This window comes from Siphateles boraxobius, unplaced genomic scaffold, assembly GCF_051911475.1.
Source record: "Siphateles boraxobius isolate OS27281-9 unplaced genomic scaffold, OSU_SipBor_1 13, whole genome shotgun sequence".
Lineage (NCBI taxonomy): Eukaryota > Metazoa > Chordata > Actinopteri > Cypriniformes > Leuciscidae > Siphateles > Siphateles boraxobius.
In genome coordinates, this window is record NW_027508733.1 from 30601911 (window position 1) to 30617003 (window position 15093).

Here is a 15093-nt window from a genome sequence, read left to right on the forward strand (position 1 = left end):
AAAAATGAACTTTGTATTTGTCAAATTAAAGGTTTCTTTAAAATACGTTTCATTGTTTTAATAATGTTTTGTTGTGCTTCAAAGAAGTACACTTATTTTAATGTGTTGACTAGCATACTAAAGCACATGTAAGGTACTGTGTTTTATTCAATATTATATTTAAAGTTAATATATTTAAAGCCCCCTGTTATCAATAATCTTTAAGTGTTCTTTTCCTTGAAATGTCTTCATGCCTTAAAATAGCTTGAATGTAACTCTACAATCAAGTCCACCCAAGCTTTTGATGTTGTTTTAATGTCTATGTGGTGTTTTTAATATGCTTTGAGACAAACCATGTACAAATTCTTAAGTCCACACCATTGCTTATAAATATATATTTAAATACATAACATTCATTTTCAATAGAAATAGAAATATACATATATTTTAGTTTATCATAAATGATTTTCAGTACATTCAGCATTACACTTTAACCATATATAATTAATTATGGAATTACGTATAAAGATGTTGGTGGATGTAAAAGAGCACTATAAAGTGTCTTTAATATAAATTTAAACTAATACATTTCATTCAGTTGTAAATAACATGCAGATAAGTTACCAAAACATTATTCTTAGTATTTTAATTTATTATGTATTTTATATAATACTCTTTTTAAAAGTATGCTAAAGTGTACTTTTTTCCACAAGAGAAAGTACCTTGTGGATAAAGTACAACAAAAGTGACAACAAGCCGTTTTTATAGCAATAGCCACATTTAGCATTGTTTCTCATATACTGTAGATATTGTGTTGATCAAATTATGAATGCAAAACATATATATTTAAAAATCTGAATAAGTATTTACTTTTTTAAACAGCTACAATGTAGCTACTTTTGTGAGTAACTTGTAGTATAGCTTATTTAGCTATTTTTTTGCAGTTAGCTTTTGGCATGGAAGCTACAGTTTTACAATTTCTCTAAGTGTTGATACATTTTCTAAAGAAACAGGAAGTTGGGTGAGACATTTCGAATAATGAATTATCTTTATTAAAATATCAAAAAGTCTTTAGCTACATCATAGCCATGAATCATGGTTTGTTTAGTGCTAATAAGCTTTTGTAGGGACACTCACATTCAAGACACCATTTGATTGGACGACAATTTCTCTAGTGCAGGATGATTCATCAATAGTTTTGTTTTCCAGAAGAGACTGTATTTTATGAAAGACTGAATCTGCTAAAAGTACATTCAGTACATTAGCAAATAGATTAGCCTCATGGCTAATAGACTTTTGCAGTGACAAATCTGTAGGAAATTTTTACTAAATGACTTTTCTCTTCATAAAGGTCACTGTGAGTCAAGATAATTTATTATGCATTAATGGGAAATTTATTCCACACACATAAAAAAAATTTCACAACCTTCCCAGGATCTGACCTAGTGAGAATACCTTTACCTTAAAATGCCTTAATAACAACAGTGGCCAGACTTTAGGCTCACCCTAAACTGCGAGGAAACCCGTGACAGTTCTATTAAGAGCTGATATTTTCTGATCCACTGGTAGAAGTTCTCATGGGACATCAATGGAGTTTAGGCAATATTCTAGTGATTTCTCTCCAATTAGTTCTGCCGTCGTCCAGATCTGACACCCACCCTTATATGCCAGTCTGGGTTCCCCAGGGACGCTCTTATAGTCTGTCTTTCCACAATAACGCCTTTCATTAAACATATTACAGCTGGCTTAGTCGGCTCTTCTGTCCCGCCAAGCGTGGCTAACTCAAATATGTGTATTTTCGAGACAGCTTCATCATAAATGGGCCTAGTCTGATGGGGAAGGACTGGGTGACTCTAATAGTGCCTGACAGAACAGGAAAACTAGCTTGGGGAAATATCAGCTCATCCAAAAGTGCCATTAGATCTTTTGAGAGGGCTTGAAACATCCCCATCTGGGATTGGACTTCATCCACAATGATTGGATCTCATTATTTAGATGATATTTACTTGAAAGATGATTGACTGACGTCTTGAAGACATCCTTAGAAAAAGATCCCCAACATATAGGACGCTACTTTTCTTTTTCTTTCTGTCATTAGTGAAGGGCTATTGAGATGCCAACGGAAACTTTCTAATGATTATATAGGTAATATGGGCTTTCTAGGTAATATAGACCTCCTTGGTATAAAAATAAAAGGTTGCATTTCACCTAGACCTGGGGTTTCAATAAAAACGAGATTGTATGCATGTATCCTAAACCACTTGTCAAGATAGATACGCTAGTTAAAGAGGTTTTACACTTTCTCATCATCTCGATGGCATCAAATTAAAGGTAAAGACAAAGTCATCTCGTCATGGTCAGCAAAAAACCTTGAGGGATTCAGATCAATAGACATCAATGACCCCAGGTAGTGACAAAAACCCCATTCTGGCAGAGGTTCGTTCATGCTGAAGGTCACAACAACCATTAGAAAATAATAAGCTGCTCTCATGGTGACAGATCTCTTGTTCAACAATACTTCACAATTATACCTAGTTGCCGTTGACAGGAAAGAGTACGAGCTCAGAAGCTTTTTAGAAAATTGCCTCAGTCTCTAATTTATCTTTTCTTTTTGTCACAAATTTCTACTTCTGGAGGTATCGACCAGAAATTCATTGCGAACATTTGCGTCATCAAGGCGAGTACCACATTGAGCACTAGCAGCAGCTGTTTAGCACTTTTAGCTAGGTAAACATTCAGTAGGACAAGATGGAAAATAAAGAAATACTGCCTAGTTTTAAGCCAAATTGCATTTAAACATACTTGACTCCACAAAAACTGTACTTGAGGCTGTACCGCTTTGGCATTGTTCACTCATGTGTACACTGTAAACAAAAAACAAAACAAAAAATTGTACAGTAAATAAGGCAGCTGTGGTTGCCAGTAAAAAAAACAACATTTTAGGTTAGAAACATAACTGATTAAATTAAAATAAAAACAGAAAATGTGAAGTATCATACAAGGAATTATGGGAATGTCAATTTACGGTTATTCAATTAAAATGATTAGATGACTTGTTCTTTTTCACTTCCAAAAAACTGTTAAATTATCAAACTGTAAAATTACATGTAATGTCCCATTAGATTTATTACAGTTTTTCATTGTATACAGTAAGGCAACTTACTGTTAACCATTCAAATGGTTTTACTGTAGCCTTTTTAGTCTTTTACCGTTAAAAGTACACACTTTTTTATTTCGAAATAAAAAGTGTGTAAAAACAGTTCAAAAAACAGTTTTCACTTCAGACAAACATGGAATTGGATCTTCAGCAAAATCTCAATTGAATGTCCTAAACTCTTTTTGACTGCAGTGGTGAATCTTAAAAAAAAAAAAAAGACCCTCATTTGATTCTCATCTAAGTGATAAGAACAAACTCCATTTTGGAAAATCAATCTCGATAGATGTTTAAAGCTAATTGGAGAGCCGGTTTCCAACAAGCATGAGATTTTCCTAATCTGTATCAGCCATATGCTATTTGAACTGCAAATTCATTATGTTTTTGTTGTTGTTGTTTTCTTGATGAAAACAGACCAGGTGTTAATGGAGAATAAAACAGACTTGATGCACACAATAACTTAAAAGATTTAAGCAAATGTCATGTTTAATGTCAGGTCATTTCACAATTCCATTGCGTTTAATATTAATAATTGGCTTTTATTCAAATTCTAAATCTAAAGCCCACAACATACTTCAGTTTTGAAGCGAACAAATAACGCATTCTTATACAACTGAACTCATAGCCATTCAAACTATACACTATTCATGTGCACTAAAGTTACATCCTTGTTTAATATCTGCGATTATCTCACCAGAATTATGATTGATTTAAAATCTTTGTACTCTTTTAATTAGAGTCACGTGTTTCTATCAACCCTTCAACGCATACCTCGGGTCTTTAGTGAACTGGGACATAATTCACTACCCTCCTCCTCACTCATTTTTTAAAGTTAGAAATCAACCTTCTTAGTATTTATCCATCAATTCATTATAAACAATATAACAAGAAAAAAATATAAAAGAAAGCCTGTTTTCTCATTCATATTTTGTAAAAATTTTACAGGGTCACTAACAACCTAAGGTGTCATGATTCTGCCCTCTTGCCCTTGATTTTCCCAAGTGGTGAGGCAGGATCATGACAGAATCATGTTTTGTGTGCAAGCACATGGCTTAGTGTTCGGCCATGTGCTTGTGTTGTCTTTTTACGTAACCCCGCTCCCTTGTTATCCTTGTCTTGACATTATTGTCTAGTCGGTTTTACCTGTCCTCGTCATTAGTGTTCCCCTATTTAATCCCCTTGTGTTCGCTGTCCTGTGCCGGTTCATTGTTTCTCATTGTGTGTCACACTTTATGAGATTCTACCCGTGAGTATCTTGTCTAAGAAGAATATCTTGTCTAAGAAGAACGTCTTGTATAAGTCTTGATCTTGTATTTGCTGTTTGTTAATAGTCTAGTTTTTGTCAAGTGTAATCTAGTTTAGTTATCCCTCGTTCGTATTGCCTTTGTTTTGCCCCCTCGTGGGTTTTGTTTTCCCCTGTTTTCTGTTATAATAAACGTTGTGTGATTGTCTACCGTCTGCGCTTGGGTTCATCTGCTATCCTCATAACAAAATGAACCGGCAATTACAGAATCCAGCAGACAGTTTGCCTGTTCCCGTAACACTACAACCGACTGGCCCAGAACTATGGTGGCAGTCGGCTATCGCCGACAGTTGGAATGGCAAGCTTCCAATTCCTCCCCAGGGTTAGAGGACCCTGAGGGAGTACGTACGGGTTGCAGAAGAGAGGAGGTTCTTCTTGCCTGACATCCTCTTTAACCGTTACCTCATCGCGGGCCTCAAGGAACTTCCTCCTCTGGACGAACGGGAAAGGCTGGTTCGTCGCCCTTTCCAGGATATGGTGGCCGGTTTGTCACGGAAGGAATCGCGGCCTCCCACCTTATCGTCATCACCTGGCATGCTGGCCGTGATCCCGGAGGGTCGCGTCCTCGCCGTGGCTACTATGGGGAACCAGACTCGTCCCAGCTCAACTCCCGAGGCATCATCTGCACCCGTTGATCTCCGTGGCAAACGAGAGAGACGGCTGTTCGTGGGAGTCGACTTCGGAGTCCTCTTCCACTGAGACCACAGTTCCTGCTGTGCTTCCCCAACCGGTCACAAGCCCGGCTACGGCCTCTGCTCTGCGACCCAGGAAGAAGGGAGCCTCTTATCCTCCGTCTCTGTCTCCGCCTGAGTCCGCGATGAGCCCACTCCCAGAATCCCAGAATCTGCTAGGAGAGTTGCGGCCGATCTAGCCGCAAAGGAGGTTCTGCAATCGGTTTCGTCCCGTCAGGAGATGCCCATCATCCTTGCTGCCAAGACCCTGTCTGATTATTTGTCTTGTCTAGCCAAGATCCTTGAAGTCTCTGGCTGTTCTGTCTTGTCCCCAACCCCTGTACCTGCCACAGAGAGTGCTACACCTAAACCTGCCGCAGAGGGCGCTGCACCCAGGCCTGCTGCTGAGGGTGCTGTTCCAGAGTCAACAACTTTCAACGCCTCTTCTGAGTCAGAGGTCATGAGTGTCGGTTCAACCTGGGGAAGCGGTGACTCTGGGTCTGCCTCTGAGAGCTCTGTTCCTGTTCCCGCTCCCTTACCGCCTGTCAATCCCCATGTCTCCGTTCCACTGCCTGCTGCTGCAGTCCCCACTGTCCCCGGACTTCCGTTTGTTTCCCCTGTCTTCCCTTTCATGGCTCAAACCCGGACTGTTTTTCCCTTGTCCCACACCACTCCACCCAAGCCCGCTCGGACCGCTCGTCCTAAGCCCACTCCCCGTGGTCCGAGGACCCCTGTTCCCCCACCCACCCTGGACAGTTGCCCAAAGAATTTGTTTTTCCTCCTCCTCCTCTGCCATGTTTGTTGTTTTTATTGTTCCATCCCAACCCTGTTATTGTTTTCTCTTGTATGCCTTTGTTAGTTTTTGTCATGTATTGTTGGTTTGTGTCTTTGTCACAGTCTGTCATGTCCCGTGTTTAATGTCCCCTTGAGGAGCATCTGGAAGCCGCTACTTAAAGTGGGGGTTCTGTCATGATTCTGCCCTCTTGCCCTTGATTTTCCTTAGTCGGGAGGCAGGATCATGACAGAATCATGTTTTGTGTGCAAGCATATGGCTTAGTGTTCGGCCATGTGCTTGTGTTGTCTTGTTACGTAACCCCGCTCCCTTGTTATCCTTGTCTTTTCATTATTGTCTAGTCGGTTTCACCTGTCCTCGTCATTAGTGTTCCCCTATTTAATCCCCTTGTGTTCGCTGTCCTGTGCCGGTACATTGTTCCCTTTCGAAGGGAACTCAACAATACGTCAACGACGCTATGGGGAACGCCTCAGGCGTGACAGGTGTCTGAAATCACTATCAAATCACGTCAATCATATTGACCGGCGACAGCCCGTGAATCATTAGCGTGAATGATTAACGTGCGACCTGGAAGTATAAAGGGGCGCCTTGCAAACATGACAAATCATCTCATCGTCTTCAGGGACTGTCTGTTTGAAAACGCTACTCAATGAAACGGTAAGAAAATGAAATGTACAGCACACGAGTGTGTTTTTTCCTACCTGGGAGAAGAGCGCGCACGAGAGGTTCTCGAGGGAATCCTCTGTTTGAACTGTGAGCGTTTTCTCTTAAAACGCTCCGCTCTCGTCTGGCCCTCTTCTCGAGTGAAGGGGGTTCAACGTCTGGTCCGCGTGGTCCCGCTCGTGCCGAGGCAGAGCGGCGACTTGCATCATGGGCTTCCAGATAGAGCTCATCGATCATCTTGAGAGTCCTGTAAACCTCTCAAATGATTCGACGGCTGACGAGGGCGAACTGCAGGCACCAATGATTTCCTGCAGTTGCTGCTCTTCAGGACGAGCAGGAGATGGCTGAGGAGGTTTATAATCAGGTAGATCCTGAACCCTCTCAGCCACCCTGCCCCGTGTATGCAGACCTGGTGGATGTTGTGGAGCGCGCCGCCAACAGGCTGTAGCTGCCATGGCGACGCGCTAGAGGAGAGACCGCTCGCGGTAGGCTTGGCGATCGGTTTCTCCCCTGCCATACACACCAGCTCAGGTGAGCCTTCCATTCCTTCCTGATCTTCACACGGAGATCGAGGGGTCATGGAAGAGCCCATACTCTGCCAGTATTCACCGACATCAGCGGGTTAATTTCGCTGATGTTGAGGGGATCGCAGAGCATGGGTATGTGTCGATGCCGCCCATTTGACGAGTCGTTTGCGAACTATCTCGTGTCTGGGCAGGCGTCGACACTGAGAGCTCCAACCCTGCCATCCAAACCGCTAAAGTGAACAGCACGTTTGAATGGCAGAGCATACACGACAGCGGTTCAGGCTGGTGCTTCCCTGCACACTATGGCGGTGCTGCAGGCATATCAGGCCGACCTGCTGCAGGATCCTGCATACCGCTGAGATCCGGTTCCACACCCAGGCAGGCGGGAGGGCCTGGCCCTTCACGGTCCGAGGACCGTAGACAGGGCCAGAGAGCCAGTGTCGCCTCTCGTGCGCCCCCTCCGTGGAGGAACAGGGCGCAGAAGAGGCGTGACTCCCGCAAGAAGAGGGATCTGAGGGAGGTTATCCAGCACAAGCGCACACAGTGTCGCTGATGGATAATCTCCCCGGAGGGCTTCATTAAAAAGAAATCCAGCCCTCTCCTCTCTTCTGACTCCCCAGACGTTCATTACATCAGGCCTGGGGCTGGGCCTATGATAAGAACGTTCCAATGGCCCGCCTAGGCTTGGCTAGTAGAAACGCCTCTTTCAGGCATGTAAAGTGGTGGACCCCAGGGTCATAAAGAACTATCTGGCGAGTCTTCACTCCGCACGCCGCAGGTGAGCTGTCTGGTCTTTTAAGAGTAATTTTTTGTGAATTAAAATTCCGAGATGTATCTCTCTACAGACCTCGTTCCCTGTATAGAGTCATGGGGTCATGTCAAGGTAATAAGGTAAGAGAACTTTATTGGATTATCAGGGCCCTGAAGTTCCCCGTTGGGTGGCCAGAACGGTAACTGTGTTAGCCTTCGGGCTGCTAGCCACCTCAGGGTAGAGTGGTTGGTCTCTCTCTTTAAATTGTTTTACTTAGAGTGTTGACTGGCGCTAGAGCTTCAGATAGATCTTATGTCCGGCCCACAGGTCCGTTTTGACTTCTTCCTGAGTATGTCGCCCCTTGAGCTCTGTTTGGGTTTTCATTAGGCTGAGCGATTCTGCAGCCCTTTGTATGGAATAATACAGACTATATTCTTTAGTAAGGCTGTGGCTCCTCCGAGCCCTCAGATAGATCTATGCTTGCAGGCTGGCCCTCACCAGGGCCGCCTCTGTAGCTGGCCTAGGCTGTGCCAGGGATATTAGAGGCGCTCTGCTAAAAATTTTAGCATTTCTTCCTCTGACCCTTCACTGTGTGAATGTTGGTTTCTAGCATCCCTGTATAAACAGCCTCCTCCCGTGGGAGTCGTTAGGCCAAGGCCCGCCCCCTTCTCTGCATTCTGGGGTGACTAGAGTAATGCAGCGTGGTGCTGAGGATGGTTTGTAAGGACATGGTAGGCCTCAAACAGGCCTCCGTGGTGTATATGTCTTTATTGAGCAGGGTTAGGCCGTCTTTCGCTTCACGAAGAAGACTGGGTTTCCTGCCCGACCCTGCCATGCAGAACTGGCCTATGGATTTAGGCCGCCAGTTTAGGCTTCACTCACCTCGCTGAGCTACTGCTCGAGCGCTAGGTTGTAGGTGGTTGGCTTTCATTCAAGCCCCACTCCCCTAGGTTGGGCACAGATACATTTCTGTCACCCCTAGAGCCGCTGGCAGGCCCGCACCCTGATAACCTCAGGGTGAGGTGTGAGTATTCCCCTGTGATACAGGGTAGGTCTGAGCACTTCACTCCCAGTTCTGTTTTATCCCACCTCGCACCACTATGGCTCGGGTCGAGTATGAAGTAAGCTTCACTTCTTCTTTGGTCGAAGTACGCTCCCCTGAAGCCAGAGCATTGCCCTGAGCTGACGCCCATGCATAGATGGTAGGCCCCTGACTAACTGGGGCCTCCGTTGAGGCAGAGTGGCGTATGTTGTACTCCCCTTGTTTTAAGGGTACTAGCTTTCTTGCGGAGTACACTGCCATGGGCAATGTGATTAGGCACCAGGATGCTGTAGGCGCTGTGTAAACAGTTTTTTCTGCCAACGAAGGCTGCGCCGTTAGGTAGTAGGCCTCAGCAGGCCTCCTTGATTGGACAGCCCCCCAGAGGGCACTGTAGGCCAGCTCACTTTACGTGGTTGGCCTTGGTGGTTCGGGCAGTTGACTCACTGATGGGTAGTAGGCCTTAAACAGGCCTCCTCGGAGGTGAGTCCCAACATTGTGGGACATACCTTATAGCGCTACTGGAAGCCCATTAGTGAATTATGCTGTGTAGTATGGTTTCCAACAGTGTACTTTATGGCAGAATATGACTTGCTATTAGCTAGTAGGCCCGACCAGGCCTCCCTGATAGGCGAGTCCCCAGCTGGCTGGCCTTAGCAGGCCACCTTATACTTTCACCCGGACTCAGGGCTCAAAGCTACCAGTGAGTTCCCACAGATAGTGGTGACCAGGTGGTAGGCCTCACCAGGCCTCCCTGAAGGTGAGCTCCCCACATACCGTGGTTGTAAGGTAGCAGGCCTCACCGGGCCTCCCTGAAGGTGAGCTCCCCACATACCGTGGTTGTAAGGTAGCAGGCCTCACCGGGCCTCCCTGAAGGTGAGTTCCCACGTACTGTGGTTATCAGGTAGTAGGCCTCACGTGCCTCCCTAAGGGATCAGGTAGTAGGCCTCTCCGGGCCTCCCTGTAACGCTCCCTAGTGGTGCTGGGTTTATGAAGCTAGTGGTCTCTTGCTATCAGTTTCAGCTAGCCTTAATAGGCAGCTGCTGAAGGCGAGCTTGCGCCCTGGCTCGCTAAAGTGTTCATTCTCTGCTAAAGGTTCCCTCCCGAAACCTTTTTCTGCCTACAGCCTGGTTTGCCTACCAGGCAGACCTTGTGCTCCCCTCACGAGGGTCTCTATGAGCATGCGGCTGCCTGAGTCTGGTCAGACGGTCGTAGGCCTCTCGTGAGGCCTCCCAGTTAGATCAGCCCTTAGGCCTTCACAGGCCTCCTCAGTGTTTTGAAACACAGACACTGGGTTGATCCGTGGATCGAGTAGAGAAACTCCCCTCGCTAGCAAGGGTCGGAAAGCACTATGCTGAGTCATACTCTCCGGGATATCCCGTCTCTGAGATCCGGGCCGAGTGGTTCACTGCCAGCTTCGCAGTCCCTCGGGTTGGATGCCTTACTTAAGGCATTTGTCCAGAGGCTCTGTCTTCAGACAGACAGGATTTGGCCAGACTAAGTGTCTATGTACTGGCGCCATGTCAGGCCGTCCTGGTGGCATTTCGGGGCAGAGTACGTTCCCCTGAATAGTGACTGGCTGGGGTTCCCTTGGGTTCCCTAGCCACATTCCCTAGAAGGGACCCCTTCTAATTGGAAGCTGAGGTTCCAGGCCCTGAGCCGGCCCAGGTAGACCTTTCATTTAACCATGTTTATGAAGGTTTTTCTGTGAGGCTGTAGCTTGGGCTATGACCGTAGGGAATGCTGTCACTGACAGCCCAGTGTGACCTGAGGGTGAGTGGTTCTAGCGTTTCATTTGAAGTTGCTGGTTCTGACAGTTGTCACTGCCACTTGGCATGCACTCCCCTTAGCATGGCGGCGTTGGTATATCGTTCCCCATAGCGTCGTTGACGTATTGTTGAGTTCCCTTCGAAAGGGAACGTCTCAGGTTACGACTGTAACCTATGTTCCCTGAGAACAGGGAACGAGACAATACGTCTCCCTGCCATGCCGCGGGGCTTGCCTACCGTACAGTCCCTTCAGACGATAAGGTGATTTGTCATGTTTGCAAGGCGCCCCTTTATACTTCCAGGTCGCACGTTAATCATTCACGCTAATGATTCACGGGCTGTCGCCGGTCAATATGATTGACGTGATTTGATAGTGATTTCAGACACCTGTCACGCCTGAGGCGTTCCCCATAGCGTCGTTGACGTATTGTCTCGTTCCCTGTTCTCAGGGAACATAGGTTACAGTCGTAACCTGAGACGTTTCTCATTGTGTCACACTTTGTGAGATTCTACCCGTGAGTATCTTGTCTAAGAAGAATTTCTTGTCTAAGAAGAACGTCTTGTATAAGTCTTGATCTTGTATTTGCTGTTTGTTAATAGTCTAGTTTTTGTCAATTGTAATCTAGTTTAGTTATCCCTCGTTCGTATTGCCTTTGTTTTGCCCCCTCGTGGGTTTTGTTTTCCCCTGTTTTCTGTTATAATAAACGTTGTGTGATTGTCTACCATCTGCGCTTCGGTTAATCTGCTATCCACATAACTAGTGATGGCCAAATGAAGCGTTTCAAAGCATTATTGCTTTCTGATACAATTGTGTCGAAAATGGTTCATTACTCGAAGCTTCATTCAGATAGAAATTGCAGCACCATCTCCTGGTGAAGTAAATGTAATGCAACAAAGCTGACAACCATAAAATGCAAGTAGGGTTATATGTTAACGCCCCGTTAATTACGTGTTTACTGTGGCGATCAAAGCTGAAACAGTGTTAGTGCTGTGAAACTCATTTATGTAGGTGAATTTTACAGATACTGATGAATTTCATGTGTTCACCTTGATAATAAAACATTAAGCATGATGTGTGTGTGTGTAATTATTTCTTTAAACAAGGACAGAAGATCAGACCAGCTTAAAAAAAGTTGGAAACCATCACAGAAATTCTAATGGTTTCTATTAAAATACCAATAGGAACCATTGGCTTTTACCATTTAAACCACTACAGAATTATTTTTTTGTAGTGTGTTTGGGACATATTCCATTAGGATTTAATGCCCCCACCAATAGAACCCAACACATATCAGTAGAGACCCACAGAGACCACTATAATTCCCATTACAACCAATAAAATTCCCATGAAAACCATTAAATCCAATAGAATTTCTGTAATGGTTTCTGTATATATATATTTTTTTTTTAGCAGGGCAGTATCATGTGTGAAAGCATTATCTTTTTTCACGAGTTCACACGTACATGAAATCTAAAGTTGTATTTATGCGTGTTTGGCTTGCTGTCCGGGGGAATTTTGCCCGAACTCAGAGTACTCCCCCCTATACTGGGGTAGACCCAGCCTAGTGTGAGGTGATGGGGTGGTGGAGGGATACTGAGACACTTGTCGTGAGACAGGAGGTGAGGAAAAGCTTTGTTTATACCGGCTTCTGCTTGAGCTGATTGGCTGATTACCTGAACATGCTCCTCCCTGAACTTTGTTACATAATTTAGCTGAGGGAAGCAGAACTCTATAACTTGTTAACTGGTGGGACTGATATTTTTATCAGTTGTTGTGTTTCCAGTAGATTCTCAATTTTCCGTCTCTTCCGACTGTAAAAGATTGTGCCCGGCCAGTGTTGCCACCTTGTGGACAAACTACTATTACTACTACTACTATTATTACTACTATTATTAAACAACTAATATTATTTAATACTACTACTACAACTACTACTATTATTACTACTACTATTAAACAACTAATGTGCGAGCCTAGCATACACAGCATGTACGGTTCGAATCTGACTCCAATTTACGTCGAAAAATTTACGTCACATGCTCTGTGCACATACCATAGCATATGTGTAAAAAAACGAAGTTTACTTTAAGCTTTATGCTTATATAGTAACCATCAAATGTGCACAATTAGGTTTTTTCAGCATTTCACGCCATGAGCGTCACATTTACAATACAGCTTGTGAAGATAAAAGTAGTAAAACACATCTCAGGACAATTCCCTTGCATTCTCGCGGTTTCCGAATGCAAAGATGTGGTCCATGAGTCTGCGTCTGCGCATTACAAAAGAAAACGGCTACTTTTAGTTCTCCTTGTAAGAGATAATTAAGAGATGTGGACCCACTGTGGAGCCACCCTGAGGCAACTCTACCCACAATCCTTTATTCTAAAACAAACCGATGCAGCCATTCATGAGCGAAAACAGAGCGCCTCACCATCCACCACTCCTCGCAAAAGACTTCTTTGATCTCAAAAACACCTATTAGGCATTTCAGAGCTAATTAGGTATCTTGATTGTGTTTAAGTAGGAAATAAAAGTGATAAAAAGTAACATGCCCCTCCCTATCACTATAAAAGAGACTTCACTGCTAGTGCCACTAAATTAAGGCCCTGTTTACAGCTGGTATCAAGATGCGTTTTGGTCGCAAGGAGACGAGGGAGACACATTCCCGTTTACACCTGGTGTTTTAATCCGTATCTTTTGTTCATTCGACCCCTTCTCTCCTGATTTCTTCAAAGTGAGGGTCTTTTGGAGGGAAAATGTATGTGTGGTTTTTTTTTTTCAGATCTTTTGATCCAATGGATGAAATAACCTCACTCAATTTACATATGAACGTGACTGGAGACGACAGAAAAACACACAGTGAACAACTTTAGTTTCTGTTCTGAAACCCATTAGATAACGCCAAATGCTGTAAGTGTGTGTTAGAAATAGTTTTAATCCCATCTGCGCGCTTCCCATAATGTTTACGCGTTAGGTCAGTAGACGGATCTTTTGTGGCTGTTCGAACGCATTCGACCACTTGAGCGTTTCCACTACGAAAGCAATCCGGTTGAATGCATTTGCAACTACCTTTGGAAGTGGTCGAAAGTGGATAAGCTCAAAACGTTTTAGATCCCGTTTACACCTGTACTTAGCCTCGTCCACTTGTGATCCGATCGACCAAAACGCATTTTAATACCAAATGTAAACAGGGCCTAAATTAATCCAGAACGTCATTCCGGAACCTTCAAAAACCGAATGGTTACAAGTGTGTATGATAAATACAATAACAGCTGAAGGTTCAGAATGCTGATCATTCTATTTAAATTGAGAGCTGCTTTGATCTTGTCATGTCAGAACAATAAAGCCTCATAGAGTGTATAGATAGATCCACGGTTAGAATGTTAGAAGGAAGTAGGGGCGTTTTTTTTGCCTCCGATACGCAGGGAAATGGCTGTCACTCTCATTATTATCAAGCTATAATTCTGCAAAACCCACCGCTGAAAATGGAAGCGATCCTGGAGCATGTGCTACATAGATAAACACAGCATGTAATTATGGTGAATAGATGTCTGTGGGCTGATTGGCGCCTGCTGAAAGAGGTCAAAAAAGGAAAGGAACGAATCAGGTTGTCCCCGTTTCCTCGGAACAGAACATCCTACACAAGAACCGTTTGTTTGTGACTCAAACAACACACTGAGACTCACACAATGAACAAAACTGTTATGACAATCAGTCGATCTGATTGGATGACAAATGTTTATCAAGTCAACGTGAATTCTCTCAGTAAATTTATTTTGAGAAACATTTGAAATAGTCAATGCAAATGTCATGTGGGTTCATATGAATGTTATTACCCCAAAAATTCTGTCTTCACAAACTTACATTAAAAACGTTGCTCCAACGCGGAATGCTGAGTTTTTACAATCCACAAAACAAAAATATAAAATATAAAACCAAATCCTGGCCTGTACAGTTCTTATACATTACAAAACTTTGGAACGCTATGGAAGTAAAAGAGGTTTTCACATTTGTTTCCTGTACCAGAATTAGTGTCCCTCAGACATACAATAAGAAATACTTGTACTTTTACAAGAATGACAAATGTAATGCAGGAAAGCTAATGTAAAGGTAAATTACAACTTTTCAATGAAAGAAAATCTTGATTTGCAAATATGTTGTAAATTATGTTTCATGTTGACTTCGAAGCAGTTCACACGCCTGTACAAAACATAAAGAGAATTTAGTACAAGGCTGCAAAAAGTGCATAATTCTGAACATTTCTATTGAAAACTCTGATGACAGCAATTTCACAGATGGAGTTCAGCTATTTCCCATGTATGTTTTCTTTTGTGAGGGGACTGAGAAGCTGTCATTTTCATAAAGTGCCGTTGCGAGTCTAAATTCAAACACTCTGGTGCCCAGAGGACTCTGAACGCTGGCTCTTCACTCCAAGAAGGGCTT

The 15093-nt window shown here is 43.7% G+C and overlaps 1 protein-coding gene across 3 annotated transcripts in view; it reads right to left on the reverse strand.

Annotated features, from left to right (window-relative positions):
* Window positions 1-15093, reverse strand: part of grm7 (glutamate metabotropic receptor 7) — a 242035-nt gene that overhangs the window by 81585 nt on the left and 145357 nt on the right. The window lies entirely within an intron of this gene.